The sequence below is a fragment of the Chelonoidis abingdonii genome, chromosome 24, assembly GCF_003597395.2.
Source record: "Chelonoidis abingdonii isolate Lonesome George chromosome 24, CheloAbing_2.0, whole genome shotgun sequence".
NCBI lineage: Eukaryota > Metazoa > Chordata > Testudines > Testudinidae > Chelonoidis > Chelonoidis abingdonii.
In genome coordinates this window covers 6,453,648-6,479,878 of record NC_133792.1, presented here as the reverse complement: position 1 = coordinate 6,479,878, position 26,231 = coordinate 6,453,648, and the positions used below count along the sequence as shown (strand labels likewise).

The following is a 26,231-nucleotide window of genomic DNA, read 5'->3' as shown; positions in this document are numbered from 1 at the left end:
AGAGATTAAGGAACTGGAGCATAAATCCCATAGGCTTACTATGGTTCTTGTGCTTCTATAATCCTCCTGTCAAGGGACTTGCCCACACTCACACAAAGAGTGCATGGTGGAGATGGGAATTGAACCTACATCTCCCAAGAGCTAGTCCAGTGCCTCACCCGCCAGCCTACTCTTGCATTCCCTCTCTCTGCTATCTCTGCTGAGTTAGTTCTGTTGGCTGATGCAGGCACGTCTCGGGCTATCCCTGCCCCTCCTCGCCATCGCTGAGGTATTGAGCGACTATATCCCTTGATCCTTTGGCCTGGGGTGAACAGGTGCGAGGGGACACATGCAAGGTGCAATCTGCAGAGCAAGAAGGTGCCAGTTTCACATAATTATTTTTCAGGGCAGGGCCATCCTTGATGTTTCTAATTAGCCATGTAGCAGGGTGCCTGGGGAACATGGTATAGTCGCACCCCTGTACAGAGCCGTTCAGACATTGAGATCGATATCTCGAGCTCTTCCTTATTGAGTCAACAATAAAATCCTCAAATAAAAGCAGCACCAGTTAGGAGAGTCAGTTCCTTGCTTTTTTCAGCAGATATCCACAAAGCAGGCTACTCAACCAGATATTTGGGGTCAAATCCAGGCCCCATGTAAGTATGTCCAACTCCTCTGAATCACACCTGCTTCTACCAGACCTGAATCCAGACATTCTCTCTTTGGTGCTGAGATGTCAGGGGTCGCTGATGCCTGATGTCGGTGGAGTCACACCAGGGATGAGCCGAGTCCAAGAAATGAGAACCGACTTAGTAAGGGAGGCACTTGATATAGCACATTTATTAAGGATCAGCTCATATCTTACTGATCGTGCTCTCTCTACTGCTGAGAGTTTCCTCCTCACTGTGTCCTGCCTTTTCGCACCTGCCTGCTGAGTTCTTAGGCCTGGTCTACACTTACAACACAGGTCAACACAGCTGCATCAACAGAAAAACCCCGTCCATTGGCGCAGGGTGCATCTACGCTACAGGGTTATGGTATATATGACATTGCTATGCCAGTATAGGCTCCGTAGCATAGACACAGCTGTGAGGCACTAAAACTTTCCCATGGCTTGTCAGTGACCTATCCATCTCTGCAATACACCTTCCCTGAAAGACAGGATGTCCTTGCTGGATCAAATGCATTTCCACATGCAGCACAGTACAAACAGACAGTATTTGCACAGGAACTTGTGTTAGACAAAGTTTCTCGAGGCAACCAGGTTGTTTCCAGGAACCTTACATGCAACGTCACAGTAACCACTGCATGCTAATGTTGGACACCTCAAACACAATGCCTTCAACGAGTGTCCATCTCAATTAGCACACCACCGGCAGGAGGCACAGGGCAGATCGTAAGGGCCCTAGGCAATGTGAGAGAAATGGGCTGACACCTCTTGGTGATACAGAATAAGGATACTTAGCGCTTAACATAATTAAAGTGCTGTACAGACAACAAGTCATCAGAACCACATTTCCCCTGTGAAGCAGGCAGGTATTTTTATCCTCATTTTACAGCTTGGAAAACTAAAGCTGAACAAAAGAGAGGCTAGGCGACTAACCCAAGGACATAGAGTGAGTCAGTATAAGAGACAATTAGCACTCGGGAGTGGCGGTGGTGAACAGAGCTGCTCCCTCCATACAGGACAGGTGTCCCCAGAACCTCAGCCATGTGGAGCAACCTTTCAGATGCTCTAATTTACATTAGTTCTCCATATTATTGATGGGTGGCTCACCAAGAAAAATACCCAGATGCTACACCATGCCCTCTTTCCATCTGGCCCTGCCCTTTTTCTCAACTTTGCTGCCTGCTGCACTACCGGTGATCTATGTAGGCACAGAATTGGACCAGCATATGTTATACCGGGGGCTCAGTCAAGATACAAACCATATTTACACCAGCAGAATGACCTTAGCGCACTCAAGAATCTGGCCCGACATTTTACTATGCCATATTCCAGTTAGTCCCTGAGACCCAATGCAGCTCTGGGAGAGTGAGCCGGATCAATTCTGGCTCATGCACCATCAACACTGAGTTCTGAGTGCAGACTCTTCAGTGCTCTTGGCACATGAGCCAGCAAGTACCAAGCTTGGCTCTCAGATCGCAGGGGGTGATTGCAGGGCAAGTGGCCTTCCTAATTATAAACCAAGCAAACTTGATCTGGAGTTACTGAGAGGAAATGAACTCAGAGCCCCACAATGCTGTGTTTATAAAGTCACTTTTCAGAGTGGAATAGTGAAGGATTATTGAGAAGGATATTTTCACTACTTACCTACAGCTAAGTCACTTAGGAATAAGGCTATACAATTCTTATCCCAGTAGCCATAGCCTCGGGGTAATTATGATAGAGCTCATTAATTATCTATATATCACAAAACATATAGGACCCTATTCATCCCTGGCATAACTGGTTTTAATGAAGTTACACAGGGATGAATGTGACCCATAGAGTTTTGTTTCAAACGCAGCACCTGTCATCTGTCCTATTGCAACCAGACCTGTTAGAAATATTGGTGTCACTGATACCGACACTGATCAAATGGAAAAGGAAGAATTCCAAACATTCATTGTATGGCAGGATTCACGGGAGAGAGAGTGAAACCTCTAGTCCCAAAAGCTCATATTCAAGACTTGAGAAACAGGAGTCAAAGCATTTGCCATCGGTACTCAGTGCCAAGGCATGGACCCTAGCCACACAAACCAGACTGTATTAATGTGAACCAAGGCAAGCTACTTTGCATTTCCCTTGCAAATATTAATATTGATGAGAAGAGGAAAGAGATTGTGCTGACTTTGATGTCTTAGTTAGCATCAGGTATGAGAGATCCAGGGCCAGCGCTTCCATTAGGCGACACTAGGCGGTTGCCTAGGGCACTAGGATTCGGGTGGCGGCATTTTGTGCGCAGGAGTGGCGCCAGAGTTTCTGGCGCCCTAGGCAGAATTCAGGGGGCGGCATTTTGCGCACTCCCCACAGGGCGTGTGGGAGCTTCTGGTTCCACTCCAGTCGCGCTGCCGAAGAAGGACCTTCTGCTGACGTGCCGCGGAAAATGGCGGCAGGCAATTGAGCAGCTCAATGATTGCCGCTGTCGCCTGTGGCATTTTGACAGAGGCTCCTTCTTCGGTGGTGTGATGGAAGCGGAACCAGAAGCTCCTGCGCGCCCCGTGGGGAGCGCACAAAATGCCGCCCCCTGAATTCTGCCTAGGGCACCAGAAAGCCTGGTGCCACTCCTGAAGAGACCCTGAAACAACCTCTTTGGATCCAACAGCTCTGCTCCTTCAAATGATGGCTGACAAACCTCCCGGAGTTCTCTAAGACAACCTTCAGTAAAAAACAAAGAAGATCTCACCTGACATTCTTAAGGTAAAAACCAAGCAGCCTTCTATCTATATTATAAAGGCAGGGAAAAGAGCACAAACACATTAATTTCCTTTGCAGGCAAAACATCCTCTCTTCCTTATCCTGTTGTTTAGTGTGCTCTCCACATGACTGTCCCCCTACACTCCCGACATGGGTGCATTTAAGTAGTGCTATGTAAACACAGAACCAAATCTTGGAGGCCTTGCTGATTGGCTTTCACGGGAGTTTTGCCTGCTCTAGGACGTTAGGTTTCAGTCCATACCTTTTTAAGATGCTTTTGGACCCTTCATAAAAACAGGAATTAAAGAAAGATCAACCCTTACTATTACAGAGTTTCTTGCTGCTGGGTTTTATTTTTATTTTTTAGAGCTGAAATGTGGGATTTATCCAGACAGGCAGGGTGTTATGTGACAATAGCATGGGTGATATTGCACATGCAGCTGCATCTGGCCATCAATGCACAATGCCCTGAGTGATGACAGCACTGATATTATGTGCAAGAACCAGTTTTCAACTGAGCGGGTCAGTGGAAGGTTTGATGGAAAGATGAAGGTGGTGGTGCCAACAGGTCCCTGATCTCAGCCCCCCCCCGACTTCCATGGGGGATAGAATGAGGCCCCAAAGCCCCAATGCAGCCAGATTCTTAAACATGTGCCTAATGTTCTGCAGGTCAGGAAGCCCACTGAAGTAAGCAGAACTAGGTGCTTCACCTCAATCGTGTGTAAAAGAACCTTGTTGGATTCAGGCCTGACGACTTCCAAATCTTTCTAACACTGAGATTTTTTGAACTACAATGATCTAATATTTCACTTTTTAAACCACGTGATCCTTTTTAATCTCAGCTCTGAATCTCCTGACTTTAAAGGATTTGGTGGAAATGTCTGATAAAATTGGCTTAGACCAGTGGTTCTCAGCCTTTTCTGGGTGGCGGGCACCAGACAACGAGCCACTGAGGACCGTGGCATCGTCGAGAGGCATTGCAGCTCAGAAGCCACCGAAGCAGCATCACCAAGAGGCGCCGCTGCCGAAATGCCACCAAAAGTAAGCGGCATTCCAGCGGCGCCGCCTCTTGGTGACGCTGCTTTTTGGTGGCATTTCGGCAGTGATACCTCTTGATGATGATGCTTTTTGGCAGCATTTTTGTGGATGCTTTTCCGCCAGCCAGTACGCAGGCACACACAGATGCCCTGGCGGGTCTCATTGTGTCCGCGGGCACCACGTTGGGCACCACTGACTTAAACCAACGGATCTCTATTTCCAATCTTTAACTCGGTCTTCAAAAAGGATCTGATGCTGCTGAGTGTCAAGCCCCCTCAGCTTCCACTTGCTTCAGTTCAGCCCCTTTTAAGGCCACCCAGCTATTGGCTGGTACAGTATTCCTAGTCTCTCTTCTCATTCAAGATTTGCCTTTTTCAGCGTATTTACTCTGTCCCATTGTCAGCACTTTGCATTCCCCACTTCTCTAGTACAGTCACTTTCTCCTGTTGTCTGTAGGAGTCTTTCATATAGTAGCTGGCGAGAAAACACACATTTACAAATCTGAAAGCGCAGTTGTCAAACCACAAAAACAGGCTGGGGCAGCAGACTTAGGGGCAGATGTAGGAACCAAAACAACTTTCAACTCATTGATTTAAACTGGATGCCTATGAATTTGCCACTTGCCACTCTCTCTTTAACAGAACTTTCCAGCCCTACATTTCCAGAGTACCCTCTATTATCGGGGTAACGGAGGGACAGGGAGATGGAAGCAGGAGACAGAGCAGCAGCTCAATAAACAGAGGAGGAGGAGGCAACACCTCCAGGTGGAGGCAACACCTCCAGGTGGAGAGAGGTCAGAAAGGGGGTTCTCAGGCAGGAGATGAGATGACAAGCCTGTTAGAAAATAACTAAATGCTTGGGAGTGGGGATGAATGTGGCTGCCAGGTAACGTCGGGGAGCGGGGAAAATAACACACCCAAATGGGTGTGAGAGGGGTGACACTTCTGGGAGTGATGAGGGGGAGACACAACCAGGCTTGAATCACACCGAAGAGGTGGGGAAAAAGAGAGCAACACAGCAGGTGGAGATGGGGTAACAGTGGGTGGGGCGGGGAGGTGCAAGTTACATACCCGAGGGAAGGAGAACACAATCAAGCCGAGCAACAGTCACCTTATACAATCACTTGGTCTTAGCACCATGAGACGCCCCTTCTCCCATTCACTCCTACTGTTTGCTATGCTGGCTTGTTGCATCTTGTCTGAAATTAGATTGCAAGCTCTTTGGGCAGGGGTCATGACATCTCATGGGTTTGTTCAGTACCCAGCACAATGGGACCCTCTCCTGATTAAGGCCTTTGCATATTACCATAATACAGATGCCAAGGTTTCTTTCCCCACTTTGAACTTTAGAGTACAAAAGTGGGGACCTGCATGAACACTTCTAAGCTTAATTACTAGCTTAGATCTGGTAACGCTGACACCAGCCAGAATTTAGTGTCTGGTGCACTTTCTGTTCCCCCAAAACCTTCCCTGGGGAACACAGATCCAAACCCCTTGGATCTTAAAACAAGGAGAAATTAAGCATCCTCCTTCCTTTCCCCCCAGACTTTCCCCTCCCTGGGTTGCCTTGAGAGGCTTCACACAGATCCAAACTCCTTGGATCTTAAAACAAGGAGAAATTTAACTATCCCCTCCTTTCCCACAGTCTGGTGAGTTAGACCCAAACCCTGTTGTCTTAAACAAGGAAAATAATCATATTCTTAAAAAGAAAGCTTTCATTAAAGAAAGAAAAAGAAAATTCTCGTAAAATCAGGATGGAAAATGCTTTACAGGGTACTCAGATCATATAAAACCAGAAGGACACCGTCCACCTAATTCAAGTTGCAGCAAACAGAGTAAAAATCCTCCAGCAAAAAGAAACATTACATTGAAAAAAAAACAAAGACTAATTCGCCTTGCCTGGCTATTACTTAACAATTGACACATGAAAGGATAGTAAGATTGGGAAGCTCGGATGTCATCGGTCTCTCGTGCTAAAGCGAACACCGACCAAAACAAAGACTTCCCTCCACCAAGATTTGAAAGTATCTTGTCCCCCTATTGGTCCTCTGGTCAGGTGTCAGCCAGGTTTACTGAGTTTCTTAACCCTTTACAGGTAAAAGAGACATTAACCCTTAACCATCTGTTTATGACAACAGATATTAAACAAGAGCAATAAAGAGGCAAAGTCCTCTCTTTCTTTCCATCCCTTACGCATAGTGTCTGCTTTCCCCAACTTCTGCACATTGGAACTGCTGAATTTGAGAAAGTAAATTTCAGCCTTGGGTGAACCCTCACAAACCTATTTTGGAATTTCCTGCCCTACTAATTTGGAGTAGTTCTTGTGCAGTTACTTGTACCACAATCAACTGGGCACTTGTCCCTGATTTCCTCTGTGGTAGAACGATGTCTGTGAGTCATGTCTTTGGTGAGCAGCCCATCACAAACAAGCTGGGAAGGGGAAACTTTCTGCAAATAAATAAACTGGGCTGGAACCTCCTTTCTTCTTCAGTGCTAAAATGTCCATTGACATGATACATGTGATCTGTGGTCAACATTAACAGCAAATTACTTTAGTTACAGTTATAGGAATTGTTGTTGTTTTTTTCTTAAAAAAGGCATCCTATTGAGAGAAAGAGCGTGAACGTAAAACCTCACACTGAGTCACACACACACTTTTTTCTCCCAGTATCTGTTCCTTCTTTGCGGCCTTTAAAATACCTAGGGCCCTTCCCCTGAAGCAGCTGGTACTGGCCATTGTTGAAGATGAGATACTGGACTAGATGGACCACTGGGCTGATCCAGGACAGCATCCCTGATGTTCCTCCCCTGTAGTCCTAATGCAAGCTCAACTCTCACTGAATTCAATGGAAATTTTGCCTATGGTGGAATTGCAGGATCAGGCCCCTTAATTTCTAAACATGCTTCTTTTCCACTCCCCAAAAAACAACAGCTTTGGGGCACAGCTAGAGCCCTGATCCTGGCCGGGTTTCTCTTCCATTAAGAAGGCTTTGTGGGGAAGCACAAAGTAGGCCCATGGGACTAAAAGCCTTTTTGCGGAAGAACTAACTCACCTGCAGCATTTAACTAATACAAATAGTAATAGAATGGTAAAATAATCTCTTCCAGTCAAAAATCTTAAAGTGCCTTTTAAACACGAATTAATTTAGCCATACAGCATGCAGCGAAGTGCTTCCCCCAGCTCTGCAATACAGATCCCTCTGCAGGACAACTGCTTACCAGCACATGGGCAACTGATTAGCATTACAGCTACTATCATCATTAGTATGTTGAACTCTGGTTCCCGGGGGTCCATCCAAGCCAGGCCTAGCCATACCGGCATTTTTCTGGCAGCCCCATCGGTTTCCACAGAATTTAAGCTTTTATTTGAAAGAAGAAAATTTCCTACCCTCAAGGTTCTAAAGCACCTTCCCAGCGTGACTTGATACAGTTGCTGTCTGCAGACAGTGTCAGTCAGCAACAATAGACCAAATTCAGTGTTGGCCCAAGGGGGTGCAGCACCCTCTGAAGTCAATGGAATTTGCACCCTTGTTGCATCAGGACTGAATTTGACCCATTAGCACCGAGAGGTGTGACCCACCCATAGTCATATACTGGGTGTTGACTCTGAAACCTACCAATGGCCACTAAGAAAACTTGATTAGGTGTTTCTGCTAAAATGATCGGAAGTGAAAATAATGCTTTGGGGGCCTTCAGAGCAGGCACCTACATTTGCCCAATTGGTCCGTGGGGCACCTACCACTCTGCACCCAGGAGGGGTGCCCGCCCCTTGGGGCCGGGAGTGAGTGTGAGCGTGCAGTGCACCCAGCCCAGCTGGGGCCCGATTCTACCTGCCCTCTGAGGCTGCTGCTGCTACAATAGAAACAACAAGGACAATCTTGTGGAGCTGTGGGCAGGGCTAGGGACGGCAGGCGACGTTTGCACAGAGGGGCCCCCACCTGTGCCCCGGCAAGGAGAATCCCCAGGCGGGGGTGGACCCCCGCAGCTGCTGAGCCGCGGGGCTGGGAGGTCCAGGCAGGCGGAGCTGTCTCCCCACGGGAAGCACAGCGCCCTCCGCCGCCGAGCTCCAGCCCCTTCCCCGCCCTGCCCGGCCGGCTCAGCCCCGCTCCCGCGAGGCGAACGCTGGCTCCGCGGCGCGCACTCACCTGCTGCCGGCTGGGCTCCCGGCTCCTTCCCTCGTGCGCTGCGGGGGCGAGAGGAGGCAGAGCCCGCATGGGGCGGGAGGGCGCCCCGCTCCGCTCCGCTCCTCGGGGAGCTGCGCGCCCGGCAGTAGCAGGCAGGCGAGAGGCAGCCGAGCCTGCCGGCGCTGGGAGCGGGGCTAAGCGCAGCGCCTGCCTGTCTCCTCCCTCCTCCCGGGCAAGCTGCGAGGGGCTGAGCGCAGCGCTTCCTCCGCCAGCGCGGCACCGAGCGCCTGCTCCGCATCACACAGCCCGGGCCAGTGCAAGGCAGCCCCCCACCGGGCACCCCCTGGCGGTGCAAGGCCCCCACCCGGCTCCAATCGTGCATTCCCCTGGCGGTGCAAGGCCCCCACCATCCCCAGAGCAATAGCCCCACCCTCTAGTGCACCTTCACCGCGCAATCCAGCTACCCCCAGGAGCAATATACACACCCACCCCAATGCAATATACCCACTCTCCAGCCAGTGGGCTCGCTAATTTTTTTACATCCATGTGGGAAATGTATTTTGTCATGTGCCCACTATGGAGGTGATATGTGTTGGGGGTGGGGCCAAGGGGTTTGTCCTGTGGGAGGATGAGGGCTTTAGGCTGGGGATGAAGGACTTGGGGTGCAGGAGGGAGCTCAGGGCTGGGGCAGAGGGTTGGGGTGTGGGGGGTGCAGGTGGGGCTGGGGGTGAGGGGTTTGGGGTGCAGGTTGCCCAAAGGCTGCATCACGGAGCGAGGACTCTCCTAGCCCTCTTGCTGCAGCAGCTTGGGGCTGGGTGACAGGCGCCTCTCCCCAGCCGCAGCAGCTCTGGCGGGTGGAAGGGCTTCTCTCCCTGGCAGCTCTGGAGGGGCTTGGCTGGGCCAGGCCAGGGGAGGGGTGCCTCTCAGCACCTGCAGGGCCTTCAGCCTGCTGCGTGGCTGCACATTTTACAGGGAACTTAGCTCTCCACCATCCACCAGTGCACTGTGCCTATTCCCCCATGCAATGTATGCAATCCTTCATTGCCCCCACCCTTCACTACAATGCACCCATCCCACCAGAGAAACGTAATGGCACCCAATAGATGATCATATTGGTCCCTTCTGACCTACGAGTCTATGAGTCCAGAGCAATGCACCTTGGTGTATTCAGGTCATACTCCCTCTCTCAAGAGACAGCTGCTGTTACCTTCCATCCTCCCTCCTGCTACCTTTCCTGGGCACAGAAAGCCAAGGAAATTAAAACCCTCCACCCCAATCCCTCCCCACTGACTAAGCTCTGGCTCTCTATAGGGTGACCAGATGTCCTGATTTTATAGGGACACTCTCGATTTTGGGGTCTTTTTCTTATATATCCTATTACCTCCCACCCCCTCCCAGTTTTTCACACTTGCTGTCTGGTCACCCTAGCTCTCTATGTAATAACCCCCATGACTGTTCCTGGGCTCTGACATGTTCAGGAACTTCCTCCTCTTTCTGTATTTCCCCTGGAGATTTCATTCCAGTTTGCTGAATATGAAGGAATGAGCCTTTTTTACTTTGGGCTGCAGCATGGAGAGCTTTGTGTAGCATTCCCCTCCCTCCGAGAACATCACTCATAAATCAGTGTCAGCAGGTGTGAATACCTGACTGCTGTTACTAGAGAGTGCAGGGGATAGCGGTGGGGACAGAGCTGAAATCAGAGACATGCCTTCAGATCTTGCGTCTATTTAGTGCACCCGTCACCAGAGAGCTAGATAGCCGAACTCCAGCAGATTTACCCAGGGTAACCAATGACTGAAATCTTGTATTTGCACTGCCCTTTCCTTGTATTGACGCAGGAGAGCTTGTGTGGGTGAGGGATAGAGACCTAGCCAACCTGCGTTCTATACTTGGGTCTGCCAGCTCTGGCCTCTGTTCTGGCCAGTCATTTCACCTGTCCGTGCCTCTGTTTCCCCTCCCACATTTTGTTGGCCTCCTTGGCTATTCAGTTTGCAATCTGAGAGCCAAGCACTGTCTGCTATGAGGTGCTAATTGTCAAGCATCTAGCACAGAGGTGGGCAAACTATGGCCCAGGGGCCACATCCAGCCCACAAGACCATCCTGTCCTGGCGCCTGAGTTCCCGGCCGGGGAGGCTAACCCCCAGCCCCACCCCCACCATTCCTCCTCCCCTGCAGCCTCACCTCGCCGTGCTGCCAGCGCTCTGGCCTGCCGCTGGCTGGAACCTCCTGCTGCTCTGAGCAGTGTGATAAGGGGGCAGGGAGCGGGGGGGTTGGATAAGGGGCAGGGAGTCTCGGGGGCACTCAGGGGACAGGAAGCAGGGTGCGGTTGGACAGGCATGGGAGTCCCAGGGGGCCTGCAGGTGGCAGGGGTGTGGATAGTGGTCGGGTCAGTCAGGGGATGGGGAATGGGGAGGTTGGATGAGAGGAGTCCCAGGGGGCAGTTAGGGGTGGGGGTCCCAGGAGGGGGCAGTCAGGGGACAAGGAGCAGGGAGGGTTGGATGGGTTGGAGGTTCTGAGGGAGGCAGTCAGGGGGCAGGAAGTGGGAGGGGGCAGATAGGGGGTGGGGGCCAGGTTGTTTGGGGAGGCACAGCCTTCCCTACCTGGCCCTCCACATAGTTTCGCAACCCCGATGTGACCCTCGAGCCAAAAAGTTCGCCCACCTCTGGTCTAGCACCATGGGGTCCCCGTCTCAGCTGAGGCCTCTGGGTGCTACTTTAATGCAAATAATAATGTGTGGAGCCATTATTTTAATTTCATTTATTTCCATTTATTTAATATTGGTTGCTACATTCGAGGAAGGGTGCCAGTCAGTTCAACAGGGCTATTAGTGGACTAGATTAGCCTTCTTGCAGAAGGAACATCCCTGCTGAGCAGGGGAAGTGGTATGAGATTTCCAGTGGCTACCTGCATCCATAAGGCCAAACACATCCACCCCAATGATCTGTGTGATGGCCGTGGACTTCCATATGTTCACTAGTCCTTCATTCACACCCAGGCAACACCATTGACTTCAGTGAGGTGTAAGTGAGATCAAAATCCAACCCTCTGCCATTCTCTGTACTTTAGAGTACAGTTGGTTTCCTGGACGCGTGTGGAAAATGTGTCCAAGCTATAAAACATCAGAACCATTTATGTCCAGGAAGTGAATCTCCAGGATACAATGGGACAACAGTCGTTAAATCATCAATGTGGGCAAATTCATTCTGGGCCAGGGAGGAAGTCGGTTCATGTGAGGACACTGCAGGACCCCAATTAGGAGAGACAGAGCTACCAGACAAAAAAAGCTGGGAATGCAGAAAGTGGATTTCAAAGCAGCCTCACCAGACAGCTCAGTGCAGCATTTAGAAGTGAGTAGCAGATGAAGTGCTTAATGGCTACCAAGTACCGGACCTTAAAGCTGTTTACTGCCGGTTCACTACTGTCATCTAAACACCAGTGCTGCGATGCAGCTGACTAATGATGAGAAAGTCTCCTTTCCTGGAAGGGGTAGAGCTGGAAAGCACAATGGGATCCACAGTTACCATCTTTCATGATCTTTGTGTGGCAGTTCAGGGATGTCTGAGAACACAGCTGCAGTTATGATCAGAGGCCCAGATCCTCAAAGATATATAGGCACCTAACTCCCATTGAAATCATTCAAATACCTTTGCAAATCTGGGCCTGAGCCCCCAGCCTACAAAGCCCCCAACTGAGGAATGCCTAAATCATGGGCCTAGTCTCGCTGACTTCAGGGGAGTACAGGTTTGCAGGGTCAGGCCCTGAATATAGACCAACGGCATGTGCTGCGAACAGCCACAGCAGCCTTAATTCCCCATTCATTTATTTCCCCCCTTGCATTTTTTTCTTTTTGGGAGCAATGAGTCCCAGACCTCCCAGTTTGCAAGACCAGATACCGATTCCCTCCTTGCAACTCACTTCTTCCTTGATACCCATTAGAAGCAGAGGTGGCTCCAGGCACCAGCGCTCCAAGCGTGTGCCTGGGATGGCAAGCCGCGGGGGATGCCCTCCCAGTTGCGTGAGGGCAGCAGCCGGGCTGCCTTTGGCTCCATGCCTGCAGGAGGTCCGCCAGTCCCGCAGTTTCAGCAGCAATTCGGCAGCAGGTACGCCGAAGGTGCGGGACTGGCGGACCTCTCGCAGGAGTGCCGCCGAAGGCAGCCAGACTGCTGTGCTTGGGGCAGGAAAATACATAGAGCCGCCCTGATTAAAAGGGAATTTATTTTAAGCTGGGGAAAGAAAGAACCCCAAAGTCATCCCCAGCTCTGTCTTGCCCAGCATGCACTGTCTTCTATGTACTCATCTTTGAGACTGTAAACTCCTTGCGGCAGGGACACCATTTTTGTCCAATGTACAGCGCTGAGCACATTGCAGACGGAGAGCAAATAATTATTCATAATTATCTTGCGATTGCTTAGAGAAAGCATCCTGCCGGATAGTCCCCCTAATTTTGGAGGGGATAATGATCACTTTTCCTGGTCTGCATAAGCGGTGATATTCACAGGCCCTCTGGTTTTGATTATTTTGTTTATTTTTAGAATCAGAACAGAAACTGAGACTAAATAAGCAATTATGGGCAGGTGTCACCGCTGATCAGATAGTGGCTACCTCTGTGCTAAGGCCCCGATCCAGCATAGCACTTCAGCCCGTGCTTATCTTTAAACATGTGCATAATCCCATTGACATGCGTAGTTAAAATTAAATATACACTTCTTTACTTGAATAGGACCTAAACAGGTACTAAGTCCTGAAAGAGACTGTTGTAAACAAAACTAATAACATCACTTTCAAGGCAATAGTATATGGAGAATAATCATATTGTACAGATGGGAAAAAAATAGCGATAAAATGTCCTTATTAAAAAACACTAAGGAAAATATTAAACTATTCAGCAGTAAGTGCCCACACACAGCAGCATTGCTATTATAAATTATAGAGCCAAAGTTAGAGCTGGTGTGTAAGGGGTGGTAGATTAGACTCCCTTACAGTAATTTAGACTCCCTAACACTTACCCCACTTCCCAACCAGTAAGTGTAAACTGATGTACCATGTACTGTAATAATGACAGCAGGTAGATGTGAGTAACACCTAATAAACTCCTTTCCCACTCACCTAGAATCACCTCTGAACTTGCCCCGGGTGGTTTGAACCTTAAAGAGGGGGCGAACAAAAGGCAGCATGATCAAGGTATACAAAATAGTGAATGGCATAGAAGAAAGTAGATTGGGAACTTCTATTTACCTTCTGCCACAATATGAGAACACGGGCACTCAATAAAAGTGAAAGGCAGCAAATTCAAAACTGCAAGAAAGGAACACTTTTTCTCCCATAATGCATGTCACTGAGGCCAAGAGCTGAGCAGGATTCAGTACAGGATTTTCTATTTATATGGATAACAAGAATATCCATTGCTCTGAAGAGCTAGTACTGGCTACTGGCAAATACAGGATATTGGGCTAGATGCACCTGTGTTCTGATGCATCCTGGCAATTCCAGTGATAACCGTTACTTTAGAAACTAGAGAACCGTATCGTAAGAGAAGTCATGGAACTCAATTTGAATCTGCCCTAACGAACCAGCCAATACCAAGCACTGGGTTATTTTGCGTAAAGCAAGACGTGGTCTCCCCAGCATGAAAGATCAAAGGATCTTTTTACTATAATTTATAAGCCTGAGTTTATTTTGCTCAGTCAGGGTCAGGAAAACCATGAGTGACCTAATCAGTGAGCCGCATTGCCAAAGCTATCAGGAGACACAATCTTCTACATGCGACGAGGATTCTTTGTCATTTCTGTGTGAGGCCCATGATTTACAGGGTTTTCCTTTAGAATGTGTAAGGAGTTTATTGCGTGTAAATTGACTGACAGCCAAAATCCTCCATCTATTTGTAGAATCGGACAAAGCGTGGGGAGCAACAATGCAAGCTCCTCCAGGCTGCCCTCTGGAGTTCAGTCTCCATGACCCACTCAACCCTGGGCCTCCACTGCCAAGAAGGGGGGCAAATTATAGGGGTAGTTTTGTGATGTGAACTAGGAACTGAACACACACACACACACCCCGCTGACTCTGGTTGTAAGATGGGAATAAATTTTGATCATTAGCGACCAGGACTAGAGCTGAAAAGTTGAATAGTCTATTACACGTGTAATATAATCACGTCACAGTGTAACATGTCATACAGCTAAACTTCTGTAAAATGTGCTGTGTCCGGGGTTTGATCAAGAAGTTACGGAGAACATGGCATAGGCCAGTGAATTAACTAACCACTACTTTATTACAATACAGCCTCTTCTACAGTAATCTCTCCAGCTAAGCATCATACAAGGCTCAATTTTCAAATGCAGGAGCCTAAACATACATATAGGCAGCTAGATACCCATCTTAGGTGCCTAATATGAAAATTTAGGTGTCCAAATATCGCTTAAGGTACCCAGCTTTGAAAACTAAGCTCTGTAATGTAATGGCTTCTGCATTTGTACCAGAGCCATCTCCTGGGATATGGCAGACCTGTCCACATTTGCTATATATGGTGTTTTCCCCTGCCACCTGTGATGGTGGAGGGAGGGATAGCTCAGTGGTTTGAGCATTGCTCTACTGAATCCAGGGTTGTGAGTTTAATCCTTGAGGGGGCAATCTAGGGCAAAAATCTGTCTAGGGACTAGTCCTGCTTTGAGCAGGGAGTTGGACTAGATGACCTTCTCAGATCCCTTCCAAGCCTGATATTCTATGATAGGGTCAGAAGGGCTTGTGCTTTAGTAACCTAAACTTATGACTTCTATTGTCTTTGTCACAGACATGCAGTTAACTGGCAACTGGCCTATACATATATTAAATGGCCATAATCCTTACAATGCAGTAATGCAAAATGTTCCAGGATGTAATTCCCAGTGTTAAACTGATCTTGAATCCAGCTCACCTTGTTGTATAATGTACTTTATACTCCCACTCTCATCCATATATATAACCCTTCCTGTCCCCTTCCCCCTGGAACTTTCTTAGAGGTCCTAGTATCAAAACATAGTTTCTGGTGTTACACACTGGAATGAGGCTCTATCAATCGTTTGCAAATCAGACCCTCTTGTCTGCTGCTTATAGTCAGATCTCCTGAATTAATGGAAGACACCATAGCTCAAATTCTTGTTGGCACTAAGATGTCCCAAGCACCAGCACATCTCCCCTTATTTGGTGCCAGTCGAATTTCATACCCTTGTCAAAGTCCTTTCCTTCACTTACAAGATTCTTAATAACAACTTCATCATCCTACTGTTTCTCTCCGGTCCTCTTGCCCCCATTGCTCACTCATTTCTGAATTGGATTATTATTAGGCACATGCCAAATGCTGACCTGAAATGCCCTGAGTAGAGCCTTTGAGCAGCCAGGGATCAGCAGCTCTGGAATCCACTCCAAGCTCAACATCAGACAGCTGTATCTGGTCTGGTTTTTAAATTGAGGTTTTAGACATGCTTTCTTACCACTGCTTTCAGTCAGTTTAAGGTTATAAAGTGATTTGGGATTGTTCTGAAGGATGCCATAATCCCAGTGTTTTGTTGTCATTAAAATAATTAGACACATGCTGAACTTCTAAAAGTCTCACTGGAGAAGCCTATCTACTCCCCCAGCTCCTCTTTTGAAACAAAGGCCTAATGAATCCCAGTTCTTTAGCTAAGGGGCCCTCTAGTGGTTCCTTCTATATTTTCGAGAAGGCAGGAGCAGCAGCACCCTACAACCCAAGCAGTACACATGATTTAGTGTACAGTGAGGTTTGCAATCTGTCTTGAATTTTGTAGTTTTCATGGGTGGACATTTAAAGGCCCCTGGTTGGGCTTTGCCTCTGGCTGTGACAACTGTTGTGTCAACACATCATGTGCAATACCATTAAGCCACTCGGATGTAGACTATGTTGTTGTTGTAAGAATTTGGTCCCCATGTGAATGGGTTACCTAGCACTGGAATGGGTTACCTAGGGAGGTGGTGGAATCTCCTTCCTTAGAGGTTTTTAAGGTCAGGCTTGACAAAGCCCTGGCTGGGATGATTTCGTTGGGGATTGGTCCTGCTTTGAGCAGGGAGTTGGACTAGATACCTCCTGAGGTCCTTTCCAACCCTGATATTTTATAATTCTATGAAACCTGAAAATTCACAACTGTCATAGCCAGTGTCACCAAATGCTTCATAGAAAGGGTTCATCATAAACCAAATCCATCGAGAACATGCTAAAACCAGGCAGATATGACAGAACAGAGATAAACTGTGGGTTTCGTCCCCACTGAAATGGCAGAGACTTGCATGCCTTTTCCTCCAGCACATCGATCCCAAGGAGAGACACTTTGCTTTCAACCTTCCGACGAGTGATATCCAGGTGTCCCTGCAGAGCCCAGCGGAGCAACCCAAAGGTGAACTGATATGCCAGGGGAGATTGCCCAACTAGGATCTGAGTCTGGCGGGCTGACGCACGCTTGTCCCTGGACTATGGAAAGGCTGACCAGGGTGTTCATGTCCATGGAAAGGACTGAAGCCATTCCATAGGTCATTTGATACAATACCCCAGGCACTAGGCCTGAAGAACTCTGACTCGCAACTGGACTTCCCCAGGGACCCAGACATTTATGGCAATCGCTCACTTGAATTGTAAGTGTTTAAGCTTCTGTACTGTGGGGATTTATCACCTTTCGCTTTTCTGTCAGCCCTAGTAAATAAAATAGTGAGCGGCTATTGGGACCCACCACAGCTAGTCCCTGCAGGGCCTTGCTGCTGAAGAATCTCCAGTGCTTGCCACTGAGAGCCATGGCACACCTAGCACGCTACTGGCACCTTAGGGGTTTGGTGTACTCCATCACTGAGCAGCCCTCTTTACACTTCTCTTTGGTCGCAAGCTCTGAGATTTGTCCCCAAATCCTTGCAATTGTAAGGGGCCCTACTACATAAGGTTTGTCTGCCTTGTCCTCCCATGTTTTAAGTTAGTCCATGACCCTTTCAGGCCTTAATCCATTTTCAGCAGACCATTAGAAAAAAATCACTGGCTGCGTTTCAACTTCCACTGCCACACATGGTCTTTGCTGGTCACACTCAGGGCACATGCACAAAGCTGATCCGCAGCTGGATTTTGAGGTGCCAGGTGAAGTTTGCAGGGCTGAGCAGGTAGAAAACTTAGCCCTATCTAAAATGCCTACAGTCAGATTTCTTGCTCTAAACTGATTCTTGCTCTTGCTCTAAACTGATTCTTATGGGGATTGACAAATGTATGGAACTTGTTCCAAACTCCGACATGGAAAGACCTGCTTTGCTATTAGATATTTGCTGGCTGCAGCATCTCAGGCAGCTCGGTAAGGAGTGCAGGGCATATTTAGCTATATTCGGCACATTTCACCAGTGGATTGACTGTCCCTTTAAGGCTTGGGCCTGTAGGGAGGTGCCCTGGCTTCCCGCAGCGTCTGAGAAGGACGGGCCAGAACTGACACCGGAGTGGGCGGAGCCACCGCCTGTCCCCGCCCCCCGGAAATCCAGAGGCTGGACAGGAAGTATAAAAGCCCGGCCCCAGCGCTCAGTTAGGTATGGGCTGCTGGAGAGGACTGATGGTGCTTGAGCTCCTGCACGGCCCAGCCTGCCCTGTGCTCACTACCCTGAAGAGCACTGGCCGAGCCTGCCCTGTGCCTGTATCCCAAGGAGCTGCCTGAGCTTCCCTACGCCCGGTATCCAGAGGAGCCCATGGTCTGGGACCCACCAGATGATGCCGGTGACAGACAGTACCTAGAGAGGGGGAGATTGGAAGTGGCCTGGGGGTAGCTGACCCCAGTCTGGCTCCAGGGGAACCCGAACCGATGTCAGTGTGTTGTGGCCAGGATCCCCACTGACAGCAGTGAGTCTTGGCCGCTGCTAGGGCCCCGGGCTAGGACGCAGTGGGGTGGGAGGGCCTGTGTCCCCCTGCCACCCTTCCACGAGTGGCGGACTCCCCCTCCCTCCTGGCTTGAGAAGGCCTTATATACTGTTTAACTTGCTGCTCAGCCCCTGCCTGAGGGTCTGACCCTTAACTGTGTTTGCTCAGCCTGCTGGAAGGCCTGAGCCTGAACTGCTTCCTGCCCCACCCTGCTTCAGGGCCGGGCTTATAGACTCCGTGTTTACCTGGCCCCTGCTGAAGGGCCGGGACTCTGTCTTGTTTAAAGACCATCTGTTTGCTCAGCTCCTGCTGAGGGGTCTAGGCCCTGGATGGATTGCTGCCTGTAGGGAGGCGCCCTGGCTCCCCGCCGTGCCTGAGAAGGATGAGCCCCAGCACCGGACTCTTACAGGGCCCCACTGGAGAAACCCACAGTGTGTCAGTGAAAGCAGATACCAGTAGAGAGCTGCCTAAGCCACAAAGGTCAGATCCAGATGGGAACGTTCCTGAAGCTCAGGGGAGTTTGGAGCAGTGGTTGATTAAGTCCATCTCTGCCACTGTGGTGATGTATCACAGTGCTAGAGGTGGGCGCGGTACTGAGCAGGCATAACAAAGGAGAAGTCAAGATACAGCCTGGAAACCAGACCTTTAGACAATGCACATACAAGACACAGTAAGTTGTTTTCCCAGGGCTGATGTTACAGCTTGAAAAAATGCCAAAGGAAAACACATCCGCTCCTGCTAGTAGGCAGATGTTATCAATCATCAAGGATATTCAAGGTTAAATTGCTGGAGGCCCAGAATCAGCTGCTGAAAACATGAGCATTTAAAGCTGCTCCTGCTCCCACTGGGGGATTTGCCAGGGGAGCAGGTGGGGGTTAACGAGAGATTAGTAAGGGGAGAGAGAGAGCCTTTCACCTGCAGCTGACAGTTCTAAGTCAGGCAAGATCAGTAGCTAAAGTCCCCACCAGAGGACAGCTGTTTGGCCTAAATGAGAGGAGCTGTCAGGCTCAGTCCAAGTTCTGGTGGACAGGTGTCTCCATCACTACCATTGTTTTGGCCCAGTGGATTGAAACCAAGGGTTGAAAGGGCTACAGAGATGGGAATGCCCAGTGGTCTAGGCCAGGGGTTCTCTACCTGGGGGTTGGGAACAAGTGTCAGACAGTCACGTGCACCCTACCCTTCCCACACTGGTAAATGGGAGGATGGGCAGCTGGCTGGGCAGGTGATCCTGGCATGGAAAAAGGGGGCAGGGTATGGGAAAGGATGAGCACCACAGGCCTGAGTGATCTGGAGAGGCAAACTGTCAGGAAGCAGTGTAAAGGAAGCTTTCACTTCTGATTAGACCTTCAATCTGCAGGGCTGGTAAGCTAGTGTCTTCTAGCTCCTCCAGAACCTCCTGCTGTGATTCTGGCTGGACTTTCCCCAGGGCCTGTTCCTCTCTGCACACCCTATCTGTGGCACACAAACTTAGGATCACAGAATCATAGAACTGGAAGGGACCTCGAGAGATCATCTAATCCAGTCCCCTGCACTCATGGCAGGACAAAGTATTAGTTGTGAGATCTTCCCTTTAACCTCCTCCTGGTACTGGCCAAGATGGCCGTCTCCAAACCAGGAGGAGGCAGCTCAATGGGGAGGTTCTCTATGGCTGTGGAGCCTACTTCAATACCCTGTTTCATGCATCTGGGGAGAGATCTTCTGGGGAGCATCCACGGACTCCCTGGATTACTTTCTGAAGCAGTGGTCACTGTCTGGGGTTCTGCTTGGTGTCCCCACTGAGTACCCTTGGTTTGAATCTTTGACCCCCACTCCTGTTCTCGTTTTATCATGTGTCATCCCAAGGAATCATTTGTCTGAGAGGGCAGGCCTGTGGTACTACTTGCCCTCCCAGAATTCAGATTGCTACCCTTCCTCCTGGAAGAGGCTAGGCTATCACTTGAGTAGGCAATTTGCTCCCCTCAGTAATGCTATTTCATGTCAGCATTGATGCTGTTTCCTGCTGTCACCAATATACACAACACATACAGGGAAAGGAATTAAGTCTGGAATTAGTGTGACCCTCCAGAAATCTTTCACTGCACTGCCCAGCAGCAGTGGTTTCTGTCACTGTCATTAAGGCTCTGAGTCAGCACAACGAGAGTCTGTTTTCTCCCTAAACTTGTGTTAATTAGTAATGCTGAGAAATCAGGACTTCAGGGGCCACAGGGGAATTTACACCCTTTTTAAAAACCAAGTTTACCCCCAGCCCAGAAAGTCATTGAGGCAAATAAACTAAGTAGGTTCACCAAAAAGGATCTGATATTTACAGGAGCAGGAATAGCCCTTGTGATTATTTTGATGAGGTTAACCAGTTAGAGGTGGTGGACATTCATTTGGTGGCCAGTCTGGAAGTGTCAGGATTCTACATTTCAAATGTTATCAACCTTCATGCTTCAAGGCATAAGCTGGACATCTGTGGGGCTCAGGAGGAAGTGTTCCCACCCATGATACATTGCAGAGTTAACCAAGCACTTTTGTCACTTTCCTGTGACTTTAAATTCAATCCCACTTCCTCCTTCCAACTGCTAATGAAGTTCTTGAGCATCTAATATAAAAGATACCACTTGGATCTTAAAGGAACTGTGGCTGTTTCAGAAACGAGGATACATTGATCCTACTTCCCTGGTTTAAGGGAGACAGGCACAAGCTATGTATATGATATGTAGGGCTCCTTTGCAACTGATTACACACTTGATCCTTCTTGTCATCTTAAACAGGCTTCCAACATCCTGTTTTCATATTTCCAGTCTAGGGCCAAGGGAAGTGAATTACCACAGCCAATAAAAAAGTTCTTTACGCTGAGCAGTATTGTTGCTGATCTGAACAATAGAAGCAGGTCCCAGGAAGGTCAGCCCACTGCTGCAAGCAGTTTCTCTTAGAAATATGATGATACATTCTGTTCTATTCAAATAGCTTCCTTATCATTGCCTAGGTGTTTGTGAGCAAGACAGCTGTGATGCACCAACTTTGAAAGAAGGATAATGGAGCAACCCCATGTAAGGAATCCACTAGCCCCTGTGCAAGTGTCTCAGAATGGGAGCTTGGGAATGAGTTAATCTAGGGGGAGAGTTATGCAACCTCAAAATAAATATCTGTTTAAATGCAGGTCTTTAGAAATACAGGAATATCAATCATTTTGTTTGAGCAGAAAGGTTCTCTGGGTCCCTCTGCTTTTTCTCTTTTATTTCCCTCCTATTATTTAAGACAGATTGCTCCGTACACTGCACCTTTTCACGGTGGATCAGCCAAAGATGATATTTAAATAGATGCACTTGGATTACAGTTTTACAAGGTAAATTCTGGTTGAAGTTTACTCTTACAATTGCTGCTTTGAAATGGTATCTTGTCCTGATTTACGCAGAATTGTTTAAATTTGTATTTACCCAAAATGATTGGTCAATTTAATACAAATAAATTACCAACATTTAATTTTACCGTTTCTAAGCTAGATCACCTTAAATTGGATTGCCTAAAAGATGCGTTACAAGAGGGCAGTAGGAAATAACTTAGCTTGTGAAACATCTACATACCCACAATCATTTTAAATGGTAAATTAAAATGATGTCTTAGGTTATAATTACACACTAACGTACTTAACCTGGTTATTTTGGAAAAGACTGAAAGCAAAAACACTCACCCAGCTAGCAGGTTAAAGGGGGGAAGTAGAGTCCTGATGGAGCAGGGAAGGGTGAGCAAGGAGCAGGTGCAGGGGGGGAGAGTCCTGATGGAGCAGGGAGGGGAGGCTACTAAGGAAACCAAACATTCTGTGAAACATTTTGAAAAACTAGATGCTATTTGTAAAGCACTCTGTGTTACTAAAAATGGATATACTGATTCCTGAAGAGGCAGGAATGGAATAGCCACACCAGTATCCATAGATGATGCGTGTGGGGGGGGCTGCACGTAGGGTCACACGACCCCCAGCCGGGGCCGGTCGTTTAAGCAAGTGCGACGGGCTTGATATCCTGGAGGGCGGGCTTTTAACTCACTAGGCAGTGCGCACTCCAGTCTTCAGCAGCACCGTCAGATTGACGGCCAGGCGCCCGTGGGGCCACGGCGCTCCGGCCGAAGCTCTGGCTGGGGCTGTTGGCAATCCAGCCAGGAGATGCGGGGCTACCAGGGAGGCTCTAGGCTGAAGCTCGGGCTACCGCGCTTCGGCCCGAAAGTTTCCTTGAAGCTGCTTCATGAGGGCCATGGCAAATCCACTCTCCCCCAAAGCTGTATCACAGCCCCGAGATCCCATCACCAGACCATCATCCTAGCCCCATCCCATCATACCTCCTATGGGTCCAGCCCCCAGGGGCTGCACCAGGGTTACCACTGGCCAGTAGTTTGACCAGCCTGGGATTTGCCAGTTATGCCACACAATAATTTAGCTGCCAGGTTTTTTTAGCTAGTGTAACCCTTCCTGCCCCTCTGAGTTGGCAGCAACAAGGGCCGGGTTCAGTATCAGGGGTTCCGTTCAATAACACAATGCCAAACAGGTCGGCCCCCACCCAGCTGAACCTGGGGGAAAACATTACATAACCATCACCAGATGTCGACCCATAAGCCATCGCGGCGCCGATCGAGGAGAGGCCAATACTTCCCACCCGACTAGCACGGAGTCTGAGTGTAGCAAAATCCTTTAATAAAGGACGCCGACAATGACAGGCATCACATTGGAGAAACACCACAAACAGATTATAACAAAAACCATGAAAGAAAATAACCATCCTCCAGTTGCGGGTTTGGTTTTTGCAATTGGTCCTTTCCTCCTTAGGTGGTCTGTAACAGTCACATCCTCACAAAGTTCCAACAACCTGCCAAGTCTCTGGTTCAGTGCCAGACGTGGACCAGAGTTTTAACAACTTCCTACGCCAACCACAGCCTGGGTGGTAAACGGGGACATGGGGCACACACAGGGTGTTAAAGGGGCCTTACGTGGGCCAAGGGCCCAACTATTATACTGCCTCTCCGTCGCGAGTTCCGCTGCAGCTTTCCCACAACCAGCTTCCACTACAGCAGCCTGTGCCGACTCTCAGCCCACGGTGAGCCGCTCCACCCCACTCAACTGTTCCATGGGCCGTCCACATGCTGCAAACTGCTTCCCACTCTCGCAGCCGCTTAGGCAAATAGATTTCAGGCTCCCCACTATTAACCAGCACTCGGTGATCTGCAGCTATAGTAAGGGCTTAGTCTTTTAGTGATTCAGCTTGCAGTAGGGGGAGCCCCATGCTGGTGGCATCATGGCCCAACGTGAATTGAGCTTAGCAGTACTCTTAGGGTATGGACTCCTAATGGAATACAAATAATTAGTGCTCTGCGTTTTAATCAATGGAGGAGGATATGCAATTGGTGTCCAGGCCCTTCCTAAAAGGGGGACGAACATGCACCACCTTTCTGCACTGCAGTGTGTTTTGCACCCATTGTTCCTTGTCTAGCAAGTGCTATCTTAACTGAGGTTGAGTCATCTCTGTCATAATTAGGCAGGCTGCAGAGTTCCTCACTCACATACAGGGTGACACACTTTATTCCTCTTGCCCCAATAACAAATGAAATTGGGGACTCCCAGACCTGTCAAAATAACCGCACCGCCAGGACTGTGGTGGGCTATGCTTAGTGGTGGGTGTGCCAATGCAATAACTAAAATTCTTTCCCACACTCACCCATAATTCACACCAAATGTCAGGGTAGAGCTCATAAACTGACTCTGCTTACCCTGGTTATAAGATATGTTTATTATCCCAGCCTGCAAGCTGGAATAGCTAATGTTAAACGTTTTGTGCCTAGCTAAAGATGCTGGCAGTTGTTCACCGACTATCCGCAGTTTAAGAAGAAAATAGGTTATGGATCGGTATGGTATGTGTATACGAAGGTCCTCTGTCGCAGAACCCTGTCAGTGGCGGTGAAAGGGGGGCGGCTGTGGAGCTGCCTTGAGGTTGAGGGTTGCGGCTGGGCCGCCGGGTTTTGCACTCAGAGGTAGTAACCCTAGTCCCTAGCTGCACCATGCACTAAGGCCACCACTCAATGCCCCCATCTCTGGCAACTGACTCCCTCTGCAGACGGACCCAGCAGCCCAGCTCCTGGAGGAGAAATGATTAGCCCCACCTGGCCGCGGTTCTGCCCACCCTCTCCGGGCCCCTGGGGCTAATCCATTTCCCTCCAGGGCAAGGCTATGGGAGGCCTCACTAAACACGATGGCGGAGCCTCGGTAGCAATGGCGCCCTCCCGCCACGTGATTCTCCCGGCTCCACACCCTCTCGCGTCACATGTGATCACCTCGAGTCATGTGAAGTTCCCCATGCCGCCGAGACCTCGCCGCGGCGCCTGGCCGGAGAGGGTTCGAGCCGACGGAGTTACCATGGGTACTTCCGGCCCGGAGGCGTGCGCGAGATCCACATACCTAGCTGCTCCTCCTACGCGCTGACCGGCTGGTGCGGGGCCTGGGACCGCGGGCAGGGAGGGGACCCGCGGCCGCACGGGGTAGGCTGGCCACCCCCACAGCGCTCGGTACCGACCCGCCGCCCGCTGGGAGAGCCCTGGAGCGGCTCCGCTGCCTACGCCTGGCCAGTGAGTGACCCGGAGGCAGAGCCAGCCATGCGCTCCATTGCGCATCGCGGCGGGGGTCTCTGCCTTCAGAATTAACCTCTCCCTGGAAATACGTGGCAAGAGGCGTTGGAAAACGTCTCTGCTTCCTAAGGTTTGTAGAACACACCGCTGGTACGCAGCCTGCCCGGTTCCGGTGAACCAAGACGCCAAGGTGAGAAATCGAGTCGGGTGGGGGGTAGTAGGAGCCTCTGTAAGAAACAACACAAAAATAGGACTGCCCCTATAAAAATCTGACATCTGGTCACCCTACGTGCCCGGGGCCTTTAAACCCTGCCTGCCAAACCCAAGTGTACCCCAGCCAGTGTTCTTTGCTCTTCAAACACACAGAGCCCTGTTTACAGGGAGCAGTATTTTTTGAGCAGGTTAATTGGATCCACTTCAACTTGAATCCTATGGCAATACAGACTTCCATTACAGCGATTACTCACAACAGGTAGCGTCCTTATACAAACTGGGGCTAGCAGAGTTGTGTTTCGTCTCAAAATGTGTCTCGTTCCACAAGATCTGCAAATTCTTTTGGCACTTTGTTAGTGCGATGGGCCCACCTGTCAGTGATTTTTGGAAATATGGTGAAACTCACAGAAAACATTCGTGAGGGGGGTGGGGGGGGGGGCTAGGAGTGGCTTTCCGGGAATGACACATTAAATGTACTTCCAAATTTTCCCTGTGATAGGAATACAGCAGGCGCTGGTATTCCAACATTGGCTCTCGCGTTACACAGATAGCAAAACCCATTTCATTGAATAAATTAATGCATGGAAGAGACCTATCTAGTTAAGGCCCTGCACAACTACGGCTGCGAGCCCTTGCCGTGCGGCCCGCCGGCGGGATTACTAAATCCCCCGCACAACAGGCAACGTTCTGCGGGCAGCCCAGAGCCCTTTAAAATCTCAGCCGCAAGCGGGGAGTCAGAGGGCTCTGCGCTGCGCATTGGCGGGGAGCCCAGAGCCCTTTAATCCCAGCCCACAGCGGGAGGCAGAGGGATCTGAGCTGCCTGCCGCCGCGGGGAGCCACAGAACCACGGCTTAAATCTTCCAGCCGGGGCGGCAATCAAAGGGCTCCTGGTTGCCCGCAACCTGGCAGGGACGCCTGACCTTAAAATCCACAGCTGCGTCCAGGAGTTCAAAGGGTCGGGCCTGCCGGCAGCCGTGGCGACGCCAGAGGCCTTTAAATTCAGCTGCGGCCAGGGACATCAA

At 49.6% G+C, this 26,231-nt stretch overlaps 1 protein-coding gene across 2 annotated transcripts in view; it reads right to left on the bottom strand.

The window, feature by feature from the left end:
• LOC116823283 (dual specificity testis-specific protein kinase 1-like) overlaps window positions 1-8,627 on the bottom strand; it is a 56,983-nt gene extending 48,356 nt beyond the window's left edge. For both annotated transcript variants that reach the window (XM_032777744.2, XM_032777743.2), the window contains exon 1: window positions 8,562-8,627. The gene's annotated coding sequence lies outside the window, so the exon portion shown is untranslated. The remainder of the gene's footprint in view (window positions 1-8,561) is intronic.
• Between the last annotated feature and the right edge of the window lie 17,604 nt (window positions 8,628-26,231).